Source organism: Hyaena hyaena, unplaced genomic scaffold (genome assembly GCF_003009895.1).
Source record: "Hyaena hyaena isolate Hyena2069 unplaced genomic scaffold, ASM300989v1 scaffold_202, whole genome shotgun sequence".
Lineage (NCBI taxonomy): Eukaryota > Metazoa > Chordata > Mammalia > Carnivora > Hyaenidae > Hyaena > Hyaena hyaena.
The window spans coordinates 914192-926204 of NW_024080832.1; the positions used below are offsets into that span (position 1 = coordinate 914192).

General features: G+C 41.6%; 1 protein-coding gene across 1 annotated transcript in view; it reads left to right on the forward strand.

Moving 5' to 3' along the window:
• The window catches only part of LOC120238184 (diphosphoinositol polyphosphate phosphohydrolase 1), a 114157-nt gene that overhangs the window by 93399 nt on the left and 8745 nt on the right, over positions 1-12013 (forward strand). The window lies entirely within an intron of this gene.

Sequence of the window (12013 nt, forward strand, 5' to 3'; positions counted from 1 at the left end):
AAACAGGACACACTGAATATAAAAGGATGGAAATAACGAAAAAAGGGCAGAAATTAATAGAGGAAAATGAAATGATCAACAGAACCCAAAGTGGGTCATTTTATTTTTCTAATAAAATAGACAGACCTTTTGCAGGACTTGTAAATGAAATGACAAAAGGCAACAAATAAAATAAGAAATAACCAGACTATACTAGAGTCTTTTAAGAGAATGCTGTGTAGAGCCATAAACACAAAAATTTGAAAACTTTGATAAAAATTTTCTAGAAAAAGTTACCCCAATGTACTTAAAAGTTAGAAAATCTATATAGGTTATTAATTCTTACCCAAATTGTTGGCCACCCCACCCACAAAAAAATAGACTAATTGAATTTTGCCAAAATTTCCAAAAGTATGTTTTTTTATCTTAAAGAACTATTTCAGAAAGGAATAACTGTACCTCATAAACCTAGTGTAATCTTGATCAGTGATCAGCAAACTTTTCTGAAAAAGGCTAGATAATAAATAGTTTAAACTTTAGAAGCCATATTGTGTCTGTCACCAAATACTCAGTTCTGCTGTCATAACATGAACGTGCCCGTACACAGTACTTACATGAGTGATCATGGCTATATTCCAGAGCAAGTTTATTTATAAAAATCGATAGCAGAACACATTTGGCCCACGGCTTATGGTTTGCTGACCCCTGATCTTATTAATTAAAAGCAGAAAGGAGGCAGCTCTTTCTGTCCACGGGTCCAGTGCCTGGACTTTAATAAAACCACCTTTTTGCACCAGGAAAAAAAAAAAGTAGAAAGGAACAATAAATTCTCACTTATGAACTTGGATAAAAATCGCAAGCAAAATAAGAGCAAGTGGAATCTAAAGCTCTCCAAAATACCACACACTAAATTACCCCAAGAGTACAAGTCTCAGAATATACATTTACCTAATTTACTTCATTAAGAGATTAAAATTAAATTATCATCTCAGTAAATGAGGAAAAATTATTTATTAAAATGTATCCAGGGACACCTAGCTGACTCAGTCAGCCAAGCAGGCAACTCTGATCTCGGGTCGTGAGTTCGAGCCCCACATTAAGGAGTAGATTGTACTTAAAATTTGTTTAAAAATCTTTAAAATAAAATTTAGGATCCATTCATGTTGAAAGTTATTAGCAAACTAAAAATAAAAGGAAGTTCCTTAACCTGATAGAATGTCTAATAAAACCTATCATAAGCATTGTATTTTGAAATGTTCTGAATGTCCCAACGCGGGGGGAAAGGCAGTTGTTTGCTATAAGGCTACCATTTAATATTGAACGGAGATCCTAGCCACTGAAGTAAGACAAAAATAAATACAGATTATACATATTCAAAAGGAAGAAGCAGGGGTGCCTGAGTGGCTCGGTCGGTTAAGCGTCTGACTCTGGAGTTCAGCTCAGGTTATGATCTCACACTGGGATCTAGCCCCACATTGGGCTCTGCATGGATGGCACAGAGCCTACTTGGGATCCAGTCTCTCCCTCTCTCTTCCCCGTTCCCTGCTTGCACGTGCACGCTCTCTCTCAAATAAATAAACTTAGGGGGGAAAAGAAGCAAAAAATTGTCATTATTTGCAGATGATATCATTGTTAACTTAAAAAAACCAAAGGAACACAACAGAAACTAGTAGATCTAGTAAGAGCATTTAGAAAGTTTGTAAGTAAGATAATATGCAGAAACAGTAATGTTTCTTTAAAAACAGTAATTGATTAGAAAGTATGTAACTTTTAGGGGCGCTTGGTTGGCTCAATTGGTTAAGTCTCCAGCTTTGGCTGAGGTCACTATCTCATGGATTGTGGGTTCAAGCCCCGCGTCGGGCTCTGTGCTGACAGCCAGCTCAGAGCCTGGAGCCTGCTTCAGATTCTGTGTCTCCCTCTCTTTCTCTGTCCCTCCCCTGCTCTCTCTCTCTCTCTCTCTCTCTCTCATAAATAAATAAATAAACATTATAATAATTTTTTAATTCAAAAAGAAAAATGTGTAACTTTTAATATAGCATTCATAGCAATAAAACTAAACCAAAACGAAAATGCCTTGCTGTAGACTAATAGAGTACAGGACCTTTGCAATAAAAATAATAAAACCCTGTTGAAGGAATGAAAAAAGACTTAAGTAAAGGGAGACATACAGTCTATTCTTGGATGAGAAGACTATATATTGTAAAGATGTATTTCTCAAATTAATCTAAAAATTCAATATTGAAATATCCCAAAACGATTTTTCAGAGATCTGAAAAACTGATTTTAAAAAAAATTTTTTTAATGTTTATTTATTTTTAGAGAGAGAGTGAGCACATGAGTAGGGGAGGGGCAGAGAGAGAGGGAGTCACATGAAGCCGAAGCAGGCTCCAGGCTCCGAGCTGTCAGCACAGAGCCCGACATGGGGCTCAAACCCACAAACTGTGAGATCATGACCTGAGCCGGAGTCGGATGCCCAACTGACTGAGCCACCCAGGTGCCTCTGAAAAACTGACTTTTGAAATTTATATGGAAGAATAAAAGTATGAAAATGGCTTTGAAGTTTTTGAAAAAGAATGGAAGAAGTGTGCTGTTTCAAAGGGGCACATGCGCCCCAGTGTTTATAGCAGCACTATAGATAATAGCCAGAAGTATGGAAAAAGCCCAAATGTCCATCGATGGATGAATGGATAAAGATGTGGTATACAGATAAATGGAGTATTACTCAGCAAGCACAAGGAGTGAAATCTTGCCATTTGCAACTACATGAATGGAACTAGAGGGTATCATGCTAAGCGAAATTATCATATGCTATGACAAATATCATATGACGTCTCTCATATGAGGACTTTAAGATACAAAACAGATGAACATAAGAGAAGAGAAGCAAAAATAATATAAAAACAGGGAGGGAGATGAAACATAAGAGACTCTTAAATATTAACAGAGAGTTGCTTGGAGGGGTTAGGGTGGGGGTGGGGGGCTAAATCGGTAAGGGACATTAAGGAATCTACTCCTGAAATCATTGTTGCACTATATGCTAACTAATTTGGATGTAAAATTTTAAAAATAAATAAAAAAAAATAAAAGAACATCACTATATTTGTACCACTTAAAGAAAAATATTTTTTAAAAAAGAACAGAGGAGAAAAGGAGACTACCTTTCCACGTATTGGGATAAAGCTGTATTAGTTAAGACCATGTGATATTAGTACATAGATTAACAACTAGATTAGTAAAACAGTGATCTCTATAGGTCAATTCTGGAGTATCCAGATTACTGGCTATTGGAGAGTAAGTTCCCCTATTAATTTTGGTGGATATTAGGGGCGCCTGGGTGGCTTAGTCGGTTGAGCGTCCGACTTTCGCTCGGGTCATGATCTCGCGGTTCGTGGGTTCAGGCCCCGCGTCGGGCTCTGTGCTGACTGCCAGCTCAGAGCCTGGAGCCTGTTTCAGTCTGTGACTCCCTCTCTCTCTGACCCTCCCCTGCTCACGCTGTCTCTCTCTTTCTCTCCTAGAAATAAATAAAACATTAAAAAAAAAATTTTTGGTGGATATTAGAAAACTCTTCAGACTAGGGGCACCTGGGTAACTCGGTTGGTTGGGAGTCCAACTCTTGGTTTCAGGTCAGGTCAGAATCTCATTGTTTGTCGGTTCAAGCCCCACGTTGGGCCCTGGGCTGACAGGGCAGAGCCTGCTTGGGATGCTCTCTCTCTCCTTCTCTCTTTGCCCTTCCCTGCTCTCTGTTTCTCTCTCTCAAAATAACTAAACTTTAAAAAAAAAAAAAAAACTTCCAATGATTAGAAAAAATGTAGGAGACTAAAAGAATACTAAACAGACAGAAGGAAAAGATAAAATCAGCAGTACCTAATAAAACATGTTTAGCAAAGGACATCGGAAACAAAGACAGAAATAGAGAAAGACAAAAACAACATGATTTCATTCATATGTAGAGTTAATAAAAAGGGTAGAGAGAGAGAGAGACAGCAAGAAACAGACTCATGACATAGAGAATAGGTAATTTTCAGAGGGGAGGTGGGGGGATAGGTGATGGGCATTAAGGAGTACACTTAGTGTGATTAGCACTGAGTAACATATAGAATTGTTGAATCACTATATTGTACACTTGAAACAATATAACACTTGCAATATAACACTTGAAGATATAACACTGTATGTTAACTGTACTGAAATTGAAATTTAAAAACTTAATAGAATTTTTAAAAATGAAGCTAAAAGACAAGTGTCAGATTGGGAGCATATATTTACCACAGAGAACAAGTATTAAGAAGAAATCATTTCTGGGGTGCCTGGGTGGCTCAGTCAGTTGAGCATCCAACTCTTAATTTCAGCTTGGGTCATGATCCTAGGGTCGTGGGATTGAGCCTACATTGGGCTCTGTGCTGTGTGTGGGATCTGCTTAGGATTCTCTCTTCCTCTGTCTCTCTCTGTGTCTGTCTGTCTGTCTGTCTCTCTCTCTGTCTTTCTCACTGCCCCTCTCCTCTACTCATGCTCTCTCTGTCTGTCAAATAAAAAACTTTAAAAGTATATAATTTCTAAAGATCATTGCAACAGTCAATAATCAGATAAGAAAAATGGATAAATAGCATGAATTCCCAGAAGAAATTTAAGTGTCCATTAAGCAGGAAAAAGTACACAGAAAAATTATGCAATATAATTTCATATTCATCATGTTGACATAAATTAAAAAGACTGACAACAAAAAACAAATATTAGGGGCGCTTGGGTGCCTTAGTCAGTTAAGCATCTGACTTCAGCTCAGGGTCATGATCTCACAGTCTGTGGGTTCAAGCCCTGCATCGGGCTCTGTGCTCACAGCTCAGAGCCTGGAGCCTGCTTCAGATTTCTGTGTCTCCCTCTCTCTCTGTCCCTCCCCTGCTCACACTCTGTCTCTCTCAAAAATAGACATTAAAACAACAACAACAGATATTAAAGAGGAACAAGAGTGATGGGAACTTGTACATTGCCTGTGTACTTGGAGAATATGCCAGCTATATAAGAAACGATGCCAGAACTCAGTGGCTTAAATTAGTTAAGTATTGATTATTACACACGGACCCACGGGTCTGCTTCTAGCATCTACTCCGATGTCTACGGCCAGCTCTGGGTCGAGTAGGCAGCTCTGCTGATTTTAGCCGGCTAAACCTCTCTCACAGGTGGAGGTTTGCTGGCTCTAGGCTGCTTTGTAACACCGTCAGCTGAGACGGTTTCATTCTTTAGGAGACCGGCTCTCATGCCAGTGGCAGAGTGCCAAGAGAAAAAGTAGAAACTATAAGACCTCTCGAGGCCCAGGCTTGGTACTGGTCCTCCATCCTTTTGCATTCTGTTGGCCAAAGCAAGTCATAAGGCCAGCGTCGTATAGGAGTAGGTTATTAGATCCTGTCTTCTGATGGGAAGAGCTGTAAAATTCTGTTTCAAAGGCTGTGGATACAGGAAGAGGTGGAGAATTGAAGTCATTTCTGCCATTGATACACTGCATGGAGGAACTTGATAATATGTGGGAAAATTGGGGGTACCTGTCCTGTGATTCAGAAATGTGGTCTTAATCAGTCTTCATTTGGAATTCCCACACATGGTAGGTAGCAAGGATATCTACAGGAAAGGTTTTGGGTTTGGTTTTGGTTTTTTAAAGTGTTTTTTTATAATAGCAGGACTAAGTATCTACCAACAAGTACAAGTACAGGAGTAATTGTGGTAAGTTCCTAAAGTAGAATACTGTTCAACAATTAAAGTGAATTAACTAGAACTATATGTTTCAATATATCTAAGACTCAGAATCATGATATTGAGGGGGAAAGATTGCAGAAAATATCTTTTTTTTTTTTTTTTTTTGAGAGTGAGAGAGGGGGTGCACATACAGAGAGAGAGAGAAATCTCAAGCAGGCTTCGCGTCCAGTGTGAGTAGAGAAGCATACAGAAAAAACTATTTACCATGAATAGTGGATATATACCTAAGCAGTGCATGTATAAAGACATGCAAGGGAATGATAAACACTAAATTCAGGTAAATAGCTACCTCTGAGGGCTGGGGAGTAAACAAGGGCCTCAGTTGTACCAATAGTTTTATTTATCTCTTTAAAAAAATATACAAAATGATACATTACCATTATTATTTACTTTTTTGATTGAAATAATTTCATTTAAAGAACGGGTGCCTGGGTGGCTTGGTTGGTTAAGCAACCAACTCTTGATTTCAGCTCAGATCATAACTTCACGGCTGTGAGATCAAGCCCTGCGTTGGGCTCTTCACAGGGCATGGAGCCTGCTTCAGATTCTCTCTCTCTTTGTGTCTCCTTCTCTCTCTGCCCCTCCTCTCTCTCTCTCAAAAACAAAATATTCCAGATGGGAGATCACTGGACTTACAACAGTGGCTTCCCATCTACTTTCATCTGTCTTCACTGTGATTTTTTTCCCTTCTGTAATTTACACTTGGCAGGTACCAGAAGGTATGTGCATTAAGGTCATATATTTTTGTTCATGGTTTTCCTCATACAGACACTTGCATTAGAGTTGCTCCCCTGAGCTCCTTTTGGGTCTGGATTTATTGCTTTAATAGAGCACGCTTTTACACTACAGTTCCCTTGAATGTTCAGGATCTTTGTCTTAGGATGCTCAGTCTTCCTCTGAGAGCTACCTTTTACATCCAAGGAAGTAGCAGGAAGCGTGCTGAGACAGGACCACAATACCTGACTCAGAACGGGGCTTCAGCCGTCCTGCTAATTTTTCCCACATGAGAAGTTCACAGGTTGGACATTCCCTCCTTGCTTCAGGAGCTCAGCCGCCTCAGGACTTTGGTTCAGCTCCTCATTCATTCTCTTGCCCTTCCCCTTACGATCACAAGATGACTGACTGTAGCAGCTCCAAGTTTCAGGTCCCCACTTCACAAGCAAGGTGTAGCGTTTCTTTTTGTGCAGCTCTTTTTATCATGGTGGGAAATCTTTCCCATAAGCCCCCAAGAGACATCCTCTCAGAAGCCATAGACCCAGAACTGGGTCACGGCACACCTGAACCCGTCGCTGCAGAGGGGAGCAGAACCAGAGCGCTCATCTGAACGGAATCTGGCTCTTCCTGGCAGCACAGTGGGAGGAAGGTCTGTGGGCTAGACCTCCATCAGTGTCTGCCAGAACGTCCGCCTCGTAGTGAAAACTGGCTTTCAGAAGGTGACCATCTCCTTTGTACCCACCCAAACTAAACAACAGAGCCAGGCCGTTTGAGGGCCATTCTCAAAGGCCCACGTGTGTTAGTGCCTCGGCTTGAGTGCCGTGTACACACTCAGAGAGCTCACTGTGGGGAAAGGTGGGATCCCTGGAGTCTCTCTGGCTGGGCCTTCCAATCCCAGTAAAGCACCCCACGGGGAAAAAAAAGACATTTGGGGGGGGGTTCTTTTTCTTTCTTTTTTTATCATGAGTTTTGGGGGTGTTTTTTTCCTTTTTAAAAAGTAGGCAGTTGGGGCGCCTGGGTGGATCAGCCAGCTAAGTGTCCAACTTCGGCTCAGGTCACAGTCTCACAGTTCAAGGATTCAAGACCCACATCGGGCTGTCAGCACAGAGCCCGCTTTGGATTCTCTGTCTCCTTTCTCTCTCTCTCTCTCTCTCTCTCTCTCATAAATTAACATTTTTAAGAGCGCTTTAATTTTTTTAATTTATTTTGAGAGAGAAAGAGGGAGAAAGGCAGAGAGAGGGGAAGAGAGAATCCCAAGCAGACTCTGTGCCATCAGTGCAGACAGAGCCCAGGGTGGAGCTCGAACTCAGAACCATGAGATCACGACCTGGGCCGAAACCAGTAGTCGGACACTCAACCAACGGAGCTGCCCAAGCACTCCAATAAACATTTTTTTTTAATTGAAAAAAAAAAAGACCGTTGTTCAAATTCTTTTTGCTATCTAGTCCTAAAGTGCTAGAATTGATGTTTTATACTTTGAAGTTGAAGGAAGCACTTGCCTGCATATGGTTGGTTGAGTAGTGAAGGGCAATGGGTACTTTATTTGGAATTCTTACTACTAGCTAAAATAGGCTCTTAAAGACCCTGCCTCCAGATTAGGGGCTTTTGACCTATAGATTGAAATTGTAACTGCTTTTATATGCTTTTTGAGAAGAACGGGTCCATGCCAGCACCCTGGCTAGACCAGACCTACATATGCCCTGAAGCAGATCTGTCCCCAAATGTCTGAGCCAACTATCTGTCTCATGTGACCCTGACACCTACCCCAATCCTCGGGCAGGAATCATGTGAGAAATAAAAATAACTCTCTCCTGTTGCTTGTGGCATCAGTTGAGAGGGTGCTGGCTCAGAGTCAGTTGGACTGTGGAGGATCGTGAAAACGTAAAATAGTTACAGTGAACTCTGTCTTGGAGGACCTTTGCCTCTGGGGAATCTTTCTCTTGCTCAGCACTGTGACTTTGAAGAACTGAAATCCTCTTGCTTACTAGAGAGGTGCCTCCTCTTAAGGAAACTGTTAAGTCCCAATTTAGAAGCTGGTAAACATAAGAATATTTCTTTGCTTTTCCCGTAGAATCATTGGCAGGATCACTTTAGATAGAATTCTCTAGGGGCACCTAGGTGGCTCAGTCAGTTAAGCGTCTGACTTCAGCCTAGGTCATGATCTTGTTCCCAAGTTTGAGCCCCACATCAGGCTCCTGGAGCCTGCTTCAAGATTCTGTGTCTCCCTCTCTCTTTCTGCCCCTCCCTCACTCATGCTCTCTCTCTCTCTCAAAAGTAAATAAAACATTAAAAAAAAAAATTCTCCAAAGTAGGGGCACCTGAGGGGCTCAGTTGGTTAAGCATCTGACTTCAGCTCAGGTCATGATCTCGCAGTCCATGAGTTCCAGCCCCGCGTCGGGCTCTGTGCTGACAGCTTGGAGGCTGGAGCCTGCTTCAGAGTCTGTCTCCCTCTCTCTGGCCCTCCCTCACTCCCTGTATCTCAAAAATGAATAAATGTTAAAAAAAAATTTTAACAAAACTGCCAGTTATTAAAAATAAAACTGGAAACACTGAAACAAAGCTATTGTTAATTTCTACAACTTGACAGTTAATTAGAAATGAAGAGAAGTGTCATTGAAATTTCATTGTAGAGATGGCAGCCTTATTTAATGTACACTAGCCTTTATAAAATGCATCTGTTTGGGGGCACCTGGGTAGCTCAGTTGGTTAAGCATCCAACTCTTTTTTTTTTTTAATGTCTTTATTTTGAGAGAGAGTGAGTGGGGGAGGGGCAGAGAGAGAGGGAGACACAGATGTGAAACAGGCTCCAGGCTCTGAGCTGTTAGCACAGAGCCCAGCGCGGGGCTTGAACCCACAGACCGTGAGATCATGACCTGAACCGAAGTCAGACGTTTAACCGACTGAGCCATCCAGGCGCCCCAAGCATCCAACTCTTAATCCCGGCTCACGTCATGATCTCATGGTTCGCGAGGTCGAGCTTCACATCAGGCTCTGCTGACACTGTGGGGCCTGCTTGGGATTCTCTCTCTCTCTCTCTCTCTCTCTCTCTCTCTCTCTCTCTCTCTCTCTGCTCCCTCCTGCTCGTGCATGCATACACACATGCTCTCTGTGTCTCTCAAAATAAACATTAAAAAAAAGAATGCATCTGCTTTATAAAGAAAACTGCTTTTATGCCTTTTCCAACTGCCTACAGCACAGTAAATCATAGATATATGCTGGTGTTGAATGCAAAAAATACTATTATTACACAAAAGTTTTAAATTATTTTGAGTTGCCATAATATTAAATTAGTCATGCCCTTAAAAATTGAAGATAATTTTCTAAACTTTTGGTTTCTTTAAGAAAAATTAGGTGCGCTTGGGTGGTTCAGTTAAACATCCGGCTCTTGCTCTCAGCTCAGGTCCTGCTCTCAGGGTCCAAGCCCCACAGTGGCAAGCATAACGCCTACTTAAAAAACAAAAAAATTGAACAGTTAGAATTGCTAAAGAGAACGCTTTCTCTACTTTGTGGAAGAGAAAGGTGCATGATGGCCTCTGCGAACCTTGTGGATCTCCTCACCTCCCTCCCTCCCCGCCCCCAGCCTGACAGACAGCCCTGCCCTTAGTCCCTGTCAGTGGGGACCTGTGGCAGGAGCACAGCCGAATTGATCTGAGCCTTCGGTTGTCCTGGGGTCAGGGTCCAGAATTGGCTTTCTAGCCCACACTGGCCTGTCCCCTTGTCCCGCTTGTTCAGGCAGCTGCCTTGGTTCATTCATGCTGTACAGTCTCACTAGCCCCAGCTGGCCGTGGAATACAGTTATCCCTAAAACTGTAGACAGTCTGGGGCGCCTGGTGGCTCAGTCAGTTGAGTGTCCGACTTCAGCTCAGGTCATGATCTCACGGTTCGTGGGTTCGAGCCCCACGTTGGGCTCTGTGCTGACAGCTAGCTCAGAGTCTGGAGCTTACTTCAGGTTCTGTATTTCTCTCTCTCTCTGACCCTCCCCTGCCCATGCTTTTCTCTCTCTCAGAAATAAATAAAAACATTAAAAAAATTTTTTTTAAGTAGACAGTTCAGTAGCACTTGGCTGACTTGGTCGATGGAGCATGCAAACTCTCGATCTTCATCTTGGGGTTGTGAGTTTGAGCCCTACATTGGGTGTGGAGATTACTTTTAAAAACATATATATATATATATATATATATATATTTTTTTTTTTTTTTAATGTAGAGAATCAGTTTAAATAAGAAAAGGTAGACGTTTCTATTTGAGTAGACCCAAAAGCCACAAAGGGGAAAGAATGGATAGGAACTGAAACAGGCCTGTTAGCAAGAGAATGGAAAAGATTCTTTAGCACATAATTAGCAAAAATTAATTTCAAAGTATAGCCTACCTAGGGCTCTGGGCCTTTAAATTGGCTTCTATTGTTTTTATTATTATTAAACATATAAAGAGCTTTTAGAGTACATATTTTAAAATTTGGTTCATTCTGTACAGACTTAATGAGCACCTAATTTTTAGTTTATTGTACACATAACATGGCAGTGGTGATGGAGAACAAGTTACAGCACTCCCCAGGCCTTGGAGGAGGCCCTTACTATCTCTCCCCACTCCTGCCCCGGGCAGGGACAGATAAAACACATAAAAAGCAAAAGCTAAGCCTGGCTCTAAAGCAGGTTGGATAGCACGTCCATAGATCAGAAACAGAACTGCTGACTGTCATTGGAAAGCTGTAGTGGCCTTGCTTGCTGGTCACACCCCTTGTAGTAGGAGGAGCCCAGGTTTCCAGCGGAAAGGATCCCGGAAAGGATACCGGGAGCTGAGACTTTTAGAAAGATGTGGGCCCACGTAGGGAGAGGACACAGACACAGTGCACGATAAAAGGTGGAGCCAAACCACTCCCTGAGTGCGTGGCTCTGGCCGCCATATTCCCTGTGTCACCTCGCAGCAGGAGCCCTTAAACTGTCACTTTAAGAACAGGCTTTGGAGAGTTTGGTGAAGGCAGCCTCACAAGTGAGCCCTTCCTTTACCACTTGGAATCTAAATTTACTTGAGGTGAAGTGAATTTTATAGCATGGCCTGACAAGGAACCTAAGTATGTTCAGGGTATTCAAAATTAAATGAAGGAATAACTTCTGTTTTAAAAGAACTAAAAAAAATCATGAAAACAAAGGCATACATAATGGAAGCATATGTAAAGACAGGTAGAAATGAATAGTATCAAATGACTGGGGATGGGACAACTCTAGTTTAGATACAGTTGAAAAGAAAATTAAGTAATTGGAATAGACCAAAATATTTAACTATAATGCATCAGAAAGACATAAATCTTTAAAAAAAAAAAAAAAAAACACCAGAGGGCCGATGGAAGATACAGAGTGTATGCACAAAGGCCTAACCAACTGCTGTGTGAAGTTGCCCCCTCCCTGTCCCTTTTCTGTTCATCACATTGTCCTGCACATCTCTGTCAAAACCTGTCACTAGCAAAATCACCACGTTTGTGTATTTGTTGGTTTGCGCTTTACAGAGTTTGTACAAGGTGCTGAGCTCTGTATGGGGCACACGGTATCAAAACAGCCAGGAACGGGTACGATAAGGA